Here is a 13,458-nt window from a genome sequence, read left to right on the forward strand (position 1 = left end):
AAATATAATAGAGGCAGGGGCTGTAGCCCAGAGGTAGAAGGCCCCTGCATTCCATTCCCAGTACCATAAAAAAGAAAATAGCTATTGAATAATGAGAGTACTTGGGAAAAGGAATTAAGTTATGAATCCTTTTTAAATTGTTAATTAACCAAAATGCCCCATAACAGGTCTATATTGGGGCCCGCTTTGAGACAAGGCTGGAGCTGAGGCCTCCAAAGCCGGGATTGGAGCCTGCTGAGGGGTGTGGCTGGAGACTGGGACAGAGTGACGGGATTGAAGTCTGCAGTGAGGCAAGGCCAGTATTGGGGCCTCTGAGGCCAGGAATGGAGCCAGCCAAGGGGTGAGGCTGAGCTCAGGGCCAGCGAATCTAGGATTGGAACCTGCCGTGAGGCAAGGCCAGTGCTGGGGCCTCTGAAGAAGGGATTGGAGCCTCTCAAGTCTGCCAGGGGGCAAGGCCGGTGGCCGGGCCTTGAGGAGTGGGAACGGAACTTGCAATATGGCATACACAGAGAAACATCACAGAAAATAGAAAATCAGATGTTTTCCCTAATATGCAAAAACTAGGAAGAAACGGATAATGGGAGGAGAGCTAGTTGAAGAAAGGGCCCCATGGAAGAGCAATCAAGGTGACCAATCAGAGGGGATGGGATGGGGGAAGACAGAATCTCTTTAAAACGCATGATGTAGGACTTCCGGGAAGATGGCGACTGAGAAAAGCGGGGCTTAAGAGCCCCACTAGCAACCAATTTCCATTACTACAAAATCAGCGCCTTTCATAGCCAGAAAACACCATCACCAGTAAAACAAAAAATCACCAGGCTCCAGAGAGAAAGCGGACTGAGAACAGAGCCACAGAGGAGATAATCGGCCTCACGCTCGAGCACGCGGCAGACACGGCAACAGCGCCATACTGCCGGCGGCACCGGCGAATTCACGGGACGGCTACAGCAAGCCGAGGTGAGCCGCTGCGGAACAGCCAGGCGGGATTTCTCTGCGCAGAGAGCATCTAAAGCTCCAAGTGGCCTAGCTCAGCACACACTGCAGGGATTCAGAGTGGAAATCAAAACCAAGAAGAAAAACACCAGCCCCACAGCCGAGGGCGTAGCAGCGGTGCCATATTGCCACCGGCGGCAGCAGCACCGAATTCAGCGAGGCCAGTACAGCTACATCTGCGTACTCAAGAACAGTGAGTCAAATTGCGGGCCACAGAGGAGAAATCCCAGTACTGTACTCCCTGGGACTTGACCCAGTGGGGGAGGGGCGGTGGCAGAGATATCACACCATAGGAGAACGTGCAACCTGGCACCCCCACAGTCTAAAGCAGCCTCTATCGACTCTCTGGGTCGGAGACTCTGTGATAAAACCCAGTAAAGGAGTAGTGGGGTCTGAGATACTACTGACTCGAGATCCAGAACACCTTAAGTGAAGTCATAGTTACCCAAGGGAAGAACCCAGAGAAGGCACAAACTTCCGAAACCATGGGAAAGAGGAATAATACTGGAGCAATGAATGCCCACAACATCAGAACCCGATAAAACAGAAAATCAGAGATTTCTAGAAGATCAAATCAGGAAAATAACTGTAGAAATAATAGAGGTGCTTCGAAAAGAATTCAGAGACAGCCAAAAAGAGATAAAGGATGCAATTAATGAAGTAAAGGCCTCAATTCAAAGCACAAACAACCGATTAGACCACATGGAGAACAGAATCTCGCTCTTAGAAGATGAGCATTCCAAAAAGGAATGCATAGTTTCTAATTTAGAAAAAAATATCCGACAGCAGGAATCTGATATTGAAGAAATATGGGCCCATTTTAAGAGAGCTAACCTAAGAATAATTGGAATAGAGGAGGGAAAAGAAAGTGAAACCAAAGGGATCAACAATCTCTTCAAGGAAGTAATAGCAGAAAATTTTCCAGACATAGAGCAAGAGGTCGATACACAGGTCCAGGAAACTTATAGAACTCCCTTTAGACAGGTTCGGAGAAGAGGATCCCCATGCCACATAATTGTCAAAATGACCAATGTGGAAGCCAAGCAGAGAATCTTTTTTTTTTTTTGGTGGTACTGGGGTTCCTGGAAGCCCTTCTATCTCCGGGCTACACTCCCAGACCTATTTTTACATTTTTATTTGGAAACAGGGTCTCCTAAGCCAGCACGCGCGGCTAGCTTCGAACCTGCGCGATCCTCCTGTCTCTGCCTCCCAAGCGCGGGGATTACAAGCATGCGCCACCACGCCCGGCGAAGCAGAGAATCTTAAAGGCAACAAAAGCAAAGGGCCAAGTGACATTCAGAGGCAAACCAATTAGAATCACTCCAGACTTCCCAAACCAAGTCATGAGAGCCAGAAGGGCTTGGAGTAACATATTCCAAACTCTGAAAGAAAATAACTTCCAGCCAAAAATTTCCTACCCAGCAAAACTTTCTATCAAATTAGATGGAGAAATAAGAAGCTTCCATGACAAACAGAAACTGAAGGAATTTATGTCTTCAAAACCAGCACTAGAGAAAATACTCAAAGAGATTAACTACAAAGAAGAAATAGGTAACACACACTAGAACCAGAGAAACAAGATTTTCCATCCAACAGACAACTAAGATTGGTTATCTGTGGAGATTCATTATTTATGTTAGTCTTATACCTATCTCTAAATTATTTTGTTTGCTTTTATTGTTAATATTTAGGATTTCTAGTTGGAATAAGTTGCTGAGAGCCTCACTAAGTAGCTGAGGCTGGCTTCGAACCTGTGCAATCCTCCTGTCTCAGCCTCCCAAGCGTGGGGATTACAAGTGTGTGCCACCATGCCCGGCCTTGGGGGTGGATCTTGGAGGTAGAATGTCTCTGTGTTCAATCCCCAGTACGAAATCCCCACCCACACTAAAACAACAACAACAAAAAAAAAAACACCATATGCCGGGCATGGTGGTGCACACTTGTAATCCCCGCCCTTAGGAGGCAGAGACAGGAGGATTATGCAGGTTTGAAGGTTTGAAGCCAGTTGCACTGGCTTAAAAGACCCTGTTTCCAAATTAAAATATATATATATATATATATATATATATATATATATATATATATATATATATATCTGGGAGTGTAACTGTAACTGGAGATAGAAGGGCTTCCAGGAACCCCAGTACCACCACCAAAAAGCAGAAAACAAACAAACAAAACATATATATTTTGTGATCCAGCAATCAGATTTCTGGGTTATATACAAATGACTGGAAAACACACATGCTCACACCAGTGGAAATATTAGACTGTACAAGGCTCCCATTAGACCCCATGGCACCTTGGGATGCTGTGGAAAATCGCCGACGTTTCCTTGTGAGTCCAAATCTTTGAGACATGCAGTGAGGCTGACTGCTTTATAGCCCCACTCCATTCTTGTCCAGGTGTCTAAGGATACAGCGCACAAGGGTTGGGGCCGTTTTATGTGCCAGAGTTATGATCATAGAGAAGAGCTGCCCTGCATGTGAGCCCTAAGCCACACTCCTGTGTCTGTTCCAAATAGAAGGCATCCGTGCCTTGAGAGCAAAGATGGTGTGTGTGTGTGTGTGTGTGTGTGTGAATGTGTATGTTTGTGGTACTGGGGATTGAACAACGGGTACTCTATCTCTAAGCTACAACACCAACCCTTTTGTTAAATTATTTATTTTATTTTATATTATTTTGCGGGTCTGGGGATGGAACCCAGAGGCATTTGACCTCTGAGCTACACCCCCTGCCCAATTTTTATCCTTTATTTTGAAACAAGGTCTCACTAAGTTGCAAAGCGCCTCACTAAGTAGCTGAGGCTGTTCACGAACTGCAATCCTCCTGTCTCAGCCTCCCAAATGCTGAGATTACAAGCGTGCGCCACCACACCCGGCTTGTTAAATTATTTTTAAATGTGAACCACAGTGTTGCTAGGTTGCTAAGTGCCACTCGGTTGCTGAGGTTGGTCTACAGCCTGTGGTCCTCCTGTCTCAGCCTCCCAACTGCGGGATCACAGGTGTGCACCATGCACCTGACTATCACTGATTTGAACATTTTTCCATTTGAAGGTTCTCTGCTCTGTCTATGCAGCCTATGCTGCCATCCTAATGATGATGTGATAATCTATTGCCTTCTGCCTCTGTAGCTGTGGGCACATATAAAGAAACAGCCTTAGAGAGCATACACCTGGGATCTCAGCTCAGTCCATCTATAGTGCCTGGGTGTGTTATAGCATCACATGTGCTCATGATTGGTCGCTCTGTGAGGAAATGATCAGACTCGAGCTGCACAAAGCCCAAGAGCAGGATGTGTGCAGGCACCTGTGTGCAGACACCTGTGTGCAGGCACCTGTGTGCAGACACCTGTGTGCAGACACCTGTGTGCAGGGCTGATGGGTGCTGATGAGGGTCAGCCAACTATTCCACTGACTGTGTCTCACAATTCCCCTCCTGCCTCAGCCCTGAATCAGGGCCACATTGAAGGAATTCTGGAAGAGAGTAAGGAAATGACCACTGATGTATAGACAGCGTGTTCCAGCAGCAAGAAGAGAGGAAGACAAGGGTTGTTCTTTAGGTTGGTTATCTATACTCCAAACACATAGATTCCTTAACTTTGTATAAAATCAGATTAGGAGCCAGGCGTGGTGGCGCATGCTTGTAATCCCCACCTGTGCTTGGGAGGTGGAGTCAGGAGGATCACACAGGTTCAAAGGCAGCCTCTCTGGCTTAAGAGACCCTGTTTCCAAATAAAAAATTATAAAAATAGGTCTGGGAGTGTAGCTCGGAGGTAGAAGGGTTTCCAGGAACCACAGTACCACAAAAAAATTTTGATTGGGGGTGAATTTAGAATTGGGGTGAAGGTAGAATGGGGTGAAGGTAGAATGCCCCTAGTTTCAGTCCCCAGCACCACAATAAATAAATAAAAATTAAAAAACAAACTCAGGCTGAAATTCACTGAATCTGACCTTTTGGCCATTCTTATCTAGCAGTGATGTTCCCTCCTCCCCAAGATACAGCCACACTCCAAAGCCAAGTTCCTCCCTTGGTGTTCACTACCAGGGACACTCTGCAGGACCCCGTGTTGTTTCAGACAGGGATCCTCCAGGGCAGCTGGGTGGGCCAGGGGGTGTAGGTGTTGGAGTGCACTTGTAGGTGACTCAAGAGGAGAGATAGGCTGGCCAATAGAGCCATGCTGTGCCAGCCTATAGTTCCTAATCCACATACTATTTTGACTCAGATACCAAGTAGATCTAAATGGTTTCCTATTCTTGATAGTAAGGATGACTTTTTCTGCATCTCATTACATATGGATTTACAGTCTTTGTTTGCTTTTGAGTAATATGATCTTGACAATATGAAAACTGCCCAGTATACTTGGACGGTGGGGCCTCAGGGGTTGAAAGACAATCTCCACCTGTTTGGGAATGCTTTAGCAGAGGTTACACAGGAGGTCTCACAAGCTCCAGGCATAACTGGCATTAAATTAGAATTGAGAGCCAGAGTGACCCCAAACATGGGCTTTGAGAACAGCTAGAGAAGGCTGGGAATAGGACTGTCCAAATCTCCACCTTCTAAATGGAGACAACCTAACCCTCAATGCAAACATGGAAACCAAGACAGGGACAAGGTTGTATCAAGAACAGGCCACAGTACACTCGCTTATGCTCAGGGCAAGATGGTTCTTGGGAAACCCAGATATGACCACCAGCCTCTTATGTTAGGAATGGCCCCACACCAATGCTGCAGAAGGAAGAGGCTTTGCTTCTATTCCCAAAGAGGAATCCGGTCTACTAAAAGAAATACAATGGGTCTGAATAAATCAGCTCAATCACAAAACATTCCTGGATAATGAATTTGGCTGCTGAAAATATTCAGCACATTATGTAAAATGGCTATATTCTGGACAATTAAGAAAATTCCTAAGAGGCAGCTGCATTCACTGACAGGTTCATGAGAGGTACAACATGTATAAGCCCTTATTTTTTCCCAGTGAATATAGAAAATGCCAAGACTCTTTCTTGATCACCAAAATAACTTATTCTGTACATTACAGTGCATAAAACAATAGTGGAAAAGACACCTTTTCAGAGGTGATTTAAAGGCTTCCTGCAAAAGGCCCATGTCACTCTGTGTGGAAGGACTGCAGCCCAGGGTGCAGGCCTCCATCAGCTCAGCCTCTCCTCCTCTTTGGTGGCAGTGGCCTCAGTGGGCATGGCTTCTGCTTCCCATTCAGCTGGCTTCTCCTCATCTTCCTCATGGTCTTGGGGATAGAGATCCAGGTATTTCTGCATGCATTCCTGCATGGCCCGGAACTGGTCGACACAGTCTGAGCCCTTGATTTCCTCTGTGCTATAGTGGAAGCAGGAAAAGGCCGACTTGAATTGTTTCCCACAGGGGCCACTGGCCATTCCCCAAGGCACGGGAAGTTCCAGTTAATGTCTCCATTTGGCAGTATCAAACCTGAAACAGGAAGATAGGCAAGGAAATGGGAGAGATGTTCTCTAAAACAGGTGCAGTGGCACAGGATGATCCAGGCAAGTCCTCCCCTGTGGACTTACCTCTGGATCTGGATCCAGATCAGGCTCAGACACCAGGTACATAGGCAGCAGTCCTTGGCCCAGCTGGACAGAAGTGGCCATTGGCATTCTTCTCCATGTGGTACACTGATAGATGTTGTAAGCTACCTTGGAACCACAAAAATAAAATAAATTCTACTCACATCACACATGGTCCTTCACTCCAACCCTGGCACTCTATGCTGGTATCTAAAGTCCTGAGCTGAATTCCTCTTATTTCCAGAGTAGAGAACTGATCCAGAATTTCCTGATACTATCCCTCCTTTATTTTTTTTTATGTTTTTATTTTTGTGGTCCTTAGGATTGAATCTGGAGGGGGGCATTCTACCTCCTAGTTATACCCATAGCTTTATATTTTACTGATATTTTCCTTTTAAATCTAGTTAATTTATATTTATTTATTTATTTTTGAGGATCCGGGGGTGGAACCTATGAAATTCTACTTCTGAACAATATCCCCAGCCCTATTCTTTATCATTCTTTATTTTGAAATAGGATCTCACTGAGTTGCAAAGGGCCTCACTAAGTAGTAGCTGAGGCTATCTGTGAACCATGATCCTCCTGTCTCAGCCTCTCAAATGCTAAAATTGCAAGCATATACCACCATGCCTGGCTCTCCTAATTTTTATTTCTATTTTGAAACAGGATCTTACGAGGTTGATGAGAGTCCCATTACTTGCTGAGGGTGTTCTTGACCTGGGATCCTTCTGTCTCAGCCTCAGATGTACTGAGATTTCAGGCATGCACCACCACACTCAGCTGCTGCCCTGGCATTTTAAAAATGAAATAACAGAGGAGTGTCAACCTGTACTGGCCACTGGCCCTAAGCAGGAAGCTCACCACCAACAACTTCATGCTCTTAAGCATTTAGCTTCACCTGAGACTTTAGTAAGTGTGTGTGTGTGTGTGTGTGTGTGTGTGTGTGTGTGTGTTGTGGTACCAGAGATTAAACCCAGGGGCATTCTCTCTCCAGGGGCATTCTCTCTCCAAGATACACCACCAGTCCTGTTTTTTTTCCTTTATTTTGAAACAGGGTATCACTAAGTTTTGGAGGGACTCATTAAGTAGCTAAGGCTGGCCACAAATCTGTGATCCTCTTGTCTCAACCTCCCAAGTATGAGAAATCCTTTTACAGTCTTCTGCAGTATGGCCTAACTCCATGATGCATGCAGTTTCTGGGCTTCATGGGGTCCAGGTCAGGATCCCAGCCAGGGCCTATGGATTCCCAAAGCCCACGCCCTTTCCCCACTTCTCACCACCTATCCCACTTCTCAAAGACCTCAGTGCTGGGGAAAAACTTCTGCAAGTGCCGCCCCGGGAAGTCTGCCAACAGTCCTGAGCAAACAATTGTCCAAGGAAACACTGCTGCCACATGAAGATCACAACCTGGTCTACAGAAGTTCTTTTCTCATTATTTCTAGGAGATTGAGAGCCAGGAGGAGGAAGGGCTGACCATGGTGACCATTAGCATCTCAGGGACACAATGTAAATCAACACAGATGGTAGTTTCAGCAGTTCAGTTAAACCCAGAACTACATTTTGTTTGTTTTGTTTTGTGTGTAGGACTAGAGTTTGAACAAAGGGGATTTCTTCCTCTGAGCTGCAACCCTAGCCTTACTTATTTTGAAACAGCACCTAAGTTGCTGAAGGCTGGCTTCAAACCTATGATCCTCTGTCTCAGCCTCCCAAATACTAGAATTGCAGGTGAGCACCACCACACCCAGCTAGATGAACAAATTCTATTTGTTTATTTATTTGTAGCATTTGGGATTGAACCTGGGGCATTCTACCTCTGAGCTATACTTCAAGTCCTATTTTATGTTTTATTTTGAATAAGGGTCAAATTAAGCTATAGAGGACGCTGCTAAGTTACTGAGGATGGTTCTGAACCTGTGATCTCTGTGTCTGCCTCCCATGTACTTCAAATTATAAGCAGGCACCACTACCCAGCTGGAATAAGTACATTATATTGTGCCAGGTGCTTGCTGGAGCCAGCACCTCATAGGACAATCCACATGACTGCCCCTTGCCTCCCTGCTGGAGACCTTGTAGATGCTGCAGGATTCAGTCTCATAACCTGACTGAGCAGACGCATCCCTGTCGCCTTAACCTACCTGTAACTGCTGGAGGCCACCGCATTCACCCTTCACACTTCATCACTGTGAAGCATCCAACTGCTTAGGTCAGTGCAGAAACTCAGGAGAGAAGAGGCAGGAGGGTTTCAGTAGGAGAAACTGTCCTGCCCAAAGGCTCAGCACAGCCTCAGTACTTTAGAGGGAGATAAGACTCACCACATGCAGAGATGACCCATGGCTGGTGCAGCCTCAGACCCAGCCTTGGCTGAGACAAAGTGGGCAAGGAATCGCAACTCTGAGCCTTCCTCCAGGATTTGTCCGTGAGTCCAGGGGAGGCCCGTGCCACTCACCATGCTCTTCATAAGGATCACTGGTGTCATCAGCCACCAGCCCTGCATTGCTGGGAGTTTCATGCTGGGATCCAGCCCTAGCAGAGTCGAGGCTCGTGTGTTGGTGAGGGGAAGCTGAGATCGATGAGAGAAGAAGCCACATGAGATCGATCTTTCTCCATTTTATTGAGGATTTGTTATAATTTTTATACCTTTACCCGTGCGACTCTCTCATAAGCCTGCTACCAGCGCCTCCTCCCCTGGCAAACGCCCTGGAAAGGAGAGGTAGTCCGAATTGCCACAACGCATGCGCAGACTGCGGACTCCCAGAGAAACTGGGTTCTTTAAAAGGAAGGAGACTGGAGATGGCTGGGGGGGTTCCTTGCCAAATGTCCAGGTGTAAAACAGACCTCCCAACTCGGGCTGGGTCTAAGAATCAGGCTTGGAGAGGGAGGGAGGCAAATGGGATGAGGACAAAATGGATTTCCAACAGGGAGGGAGGCCACGGCTCAGAGCAGAGACCAGCTGGCTGTCTGTCTGGCAGTTGTGCAGTACGGGTTCCTGTTTCCCGTAAGCGACCCAGATGCAGCCAGAGGCACGTCCTCCTACCATTGACTAGGGGGCCAGGGGTTTGTGCTTCTGCATAAAGGGCCTACTATACAATTGGGGCTTTATGTTTACTATTTTCTTTAATTTCATTTCATTTTAGTTTGATTTGCGGGTGCTGGGTTGAGCCCGGGGTCTGGTCTACCTCCGGACGATACTGCCAGACCTATATGATTTTTTTTGGAATCCTGGAAAAAGTAAGTGGCTGAAAGCTTTGCTAAGACGCCCAGGCTGGCTTTAAACCTGTGGTCCCTATGTCTCAGCCTCCCCAGTACAGAGGTTAACAGCCTGCGCCACCCCACCAGGCTCCACTTGGGGTTTAAGCCTCCACAGCTGTGGATGCCTGGGTGTGCTGGAGTGGCGCTGTGCCCTCTCGCTAGAGTGACACATTCACCGCGGTGCTTCCTGATCCCTCTTCCACATAGGGCAGAAGAGAGGCCATGTGTGGTGTGCTCAGTAGACACGGCAAGGCAAAGAGGGCACTGGCATCCCTGGGTAATCTGGGACAGCTCCGTGGAAAGGGAGGGAACCCATGCGACTCTCTCATGAGCCTGCTACCAGCGCCTCCTCCCCTGCCAAACGCCCTGGAAAGGGGAGGCAGTCTGAATTACCACAACGCATGCGCGGACCGCGGACTCCCAGAGAAACTGGGTTTTTTAAAAGGAGGGAGCCTGGAGGGCTCCTTGCCAGATGTCCAGGTGAAAAACATACCTCCCAACCCAGGAAGGTTCTAAGAACCAGGCACAGGATGGGGAGGGAGGCAAACAAGATGAGGACCAAAGGGGATTTCTAGCGGGGAGGGAGGCCACGGCTCAGAGCAGAGACCAGCGGGCTGTCTGTCTGGCAGGTGTGCAGCACGGGTTTCTGTTACCCGTAAGCGACCCAGATGCAGCCAGAGGTGCGTCCTCCTACCTTCGGCTAGGGGGCAGGTGTTTGAATTTCTGCGAAAAGTGCCTAATATCCACTTGGAGCTTTATGTTTATTATTTTCTTTAAATTAATTTCATTTTAGTTTCTCTTTTGCGGCTGCTGTGTTGAGCCCGGTGTCTGTTCTACCTCCGGACTATACTGCCCGACCTATCTGATATTTTTGGAATCCTGGACGCACTAAGTGGCTGAAAGATTTGCCAGGTCGCCCAGGCTGGCTTTGAACCTTTGGTCCCTATGTCTCAGCCTCCCCAGTACGTAGGTTAACAGGGTGCGCCACCCCGCCAGGCTCCACTTGGGGTTTAAGAATCCACAGCTGTGGATGCCTGGGCGTGCTGGGGCGGCGCGGTGCCCTCTCGCGAGAGTGACACATTGCTCGCGGTGCTTCCCGATCCCTCCTCCACATAGGGCAGAAGAGAGGCCATGTGTGGTGTGCTCAGTAGACACGGCAAGGCAAAGAGGGCACTGGCAGCCTTGGGTAACCTGGGGCAATTCCGTCCAAAGGGAGGGAACCCGTGCGACTCTCTCATGAGTCTGCTACCAGCGCCTCCTCACCTGGCAAACACCCTGGAAAGGGGAGGCAGTCCGAACTACCACTGCGCATGTGCGGACCACGGACTCCCAGAGAAACTGGGTTCTTTAAAAGGAGGGAGCCTGGAGAGGGATAGGGGGGGTCCTTGCCCGACATAAAGGTAAAAAACAGACCTCCCAACGCAGGAAGGGTCTAAGAACCAAGCACAAGAAAGGGAGAGAGGCAAACGGGATAAGGACCAAAGGGATTTCTAGCGGGGAGGGAGGCCATAGCTCAGAGCAGAGACCAGCGGGCTGTCTGTCTGGCAGGTGTGCAGCACGGGTTCCTGTTACCCGTAAGCGACCCAGATGCAGCCAGAGGCTCGTCCTCCTACCTTCACCTAGGGGGCAGGGTTTGTGCTTCTGCGTAAAGGGCCTACTCTCCCACTTGGGGCTTTATGTTTATTATTTTCTTTAATTTAATTTCATTTTAGTTTCTGTTTTGCAGGTGCTGGGTTGAGCCCGGGGTCTGTTCTACTGGCGGACTATAGTGCCAGAACTATTTGACATTTTTTGGAATCCTGGACGCACTAAGTGGCTGAAAGCTTCGCTAAGTCGCCCAGGCTGGTTTTGAACCTATGGTCCCTATATCTCAGCCTCCCCAGTATGGAGGTTAACAGTGTGCACCACCCTGCCAGGCTCCACTTGGGGTTTAAGCCTCCAGAGCTGTGGATGCCTGTGCATGCTGGAGCGGCGCCATGCCCTCTCGCGAGATTGACACATTTCTCGCGGTGCTTCCCGTTCCCTCTTCCACATAGGGCAGAAGACAGGCCTTGTGTGGTGCGCTCAGTAGACACGGCAAGGCAAAGAGGGTAATGCCATCCCTGTGTAACCTGGTGCAGCTCCGTGGAAAGAATGGGAACCTGTGCGACTCTCTCATAAGCATGCTACCAGCGCCTCCTCCCATGGCCAACGCCCTGAAAAGGGGATGCAGTCCTAATTGACACTGCGCATCCGCGAAAGGCGGACTCACAGAGAAACTGTGTTCTTTAAAAGGAGGAAGCTTTGAGAGGGCTAGTGGGGCTCCTTGCCCGACGTCCAGGTGAAAAACCGACCTCCCGACATGGGGAGGGTCTAAAAACCAGGCATAGGAGGGAGAGGGAGGCAAACGGGATGAGGACCAAAGGAGATTTCCAGCGGGGAGGGAGGCCACGGCTCAGAGCAGAGACCAGCGGGCTGTCTGTCTGACAGGTGTGCAGCACGAGTTCCTGTTACCCGTAAGAGACCCAGATGCAGCCAGAGGTGTGTCCTCCTGCCTTCGCCTATGGGGCCAGGGGTTTGTGCTTCTGCGTAAAAGGCCTACTATCCACTTGGGGCTTTATTTTTATTATTTTCTTTAATTTCATTTCATTTTAGTTTCTGTTTTGCGGGTGCTGTGTTGAGCCCGGTGTCTGTTCTACCTCCAGACTATACTGCTAGACCTATTTGATTTTTTTGGAATCCTGGACGCACTAAGTGGCTGAAAGCTTCGCTAAGTACCCCAGGCTGGCTTCCAACCTGTGCGTCCCTAGGTCTCAGTCTCCCCAGTATGGAGGTTAACAATGTGCGCCATCCAGCCAGGCTCTACTTGGGGTTTAAGCCTCCACAGCTGTGGAAGCCAGTGCATTCTGGAGCGGCGCTGTGCCCTCTCGCGAGAGTGTCACATTCCTCGCGGTGCTTCCCGATCCCTATTCCACATAGGGCAGACGAGTGGCCGTGTGTGGTGTGCTCAGCAGACACGGCAAGGCAAAGAGGGCACTGGCATCCCTGGGTAACCTGGGGCAGCTCCTTGGAAAGGGAGGGAACCCGTGCAACTCTCTCATAAGCCTGCTACCAGTGCCTCCTCCCCTGGCAAACGCCCTTGAAAGGGGAGGCAGTCCGTATTGCCACTGCGCATGTGTGGACCACGGACTCCCAGAGAAACTGGGTTCTTTAAAAGGAGGGAGATTGGAGAGGGCTGGGGGGGCTCCTTGCCAGATGTCCAGGTGAAAAACAGACCTCCCAACTCGGTCCGAGTCTAAGAATCAGGCACAGGAGAGGGATGGAAGCAAACGGGATGAGTACCAAAGGGGATTTCCAGTGCGGAGGGAGGCCACGGCTCAGAGCAGAGACCAGCGGACTGTCTGTCAGGGAGGTGTGCAGCATGGGTTCCTGTTACCCGTAAGCGACACAGATGCAGCCAGAGGCACATCCTCCTACGTTCACCTAGGGGGCAGGGGTTTGCAATACCCTGAAATTGAACAACTTTCACATATATATGACATGTAAAACACTTTTCCGAGCTTTGGTGCCTAGGGTAAACTAACGCATTTAAGAAGTTCAACTAAATAATATAGAACTGGTGATGCTATCTGCAATCCTAATTCTAAACTTCTGTGAAATTCTTCCCATACACTGAAATTGAACAACTTTCACAT

The sequence above is a fragment of the Muscardinus avellanarius genome (assembly GCF_963383645.1).
Source record: "Muscardinus avellanarius genome assembly, chromosome: 21".
In the NCBI taxonomy this organism is placed as follows: domain Eukaryota; kingdom Metazoa; phylum Chordata; class Mammalia; order Rodentia; family Gliridae; genus Muscardinus; species Muscardinus avellanarius.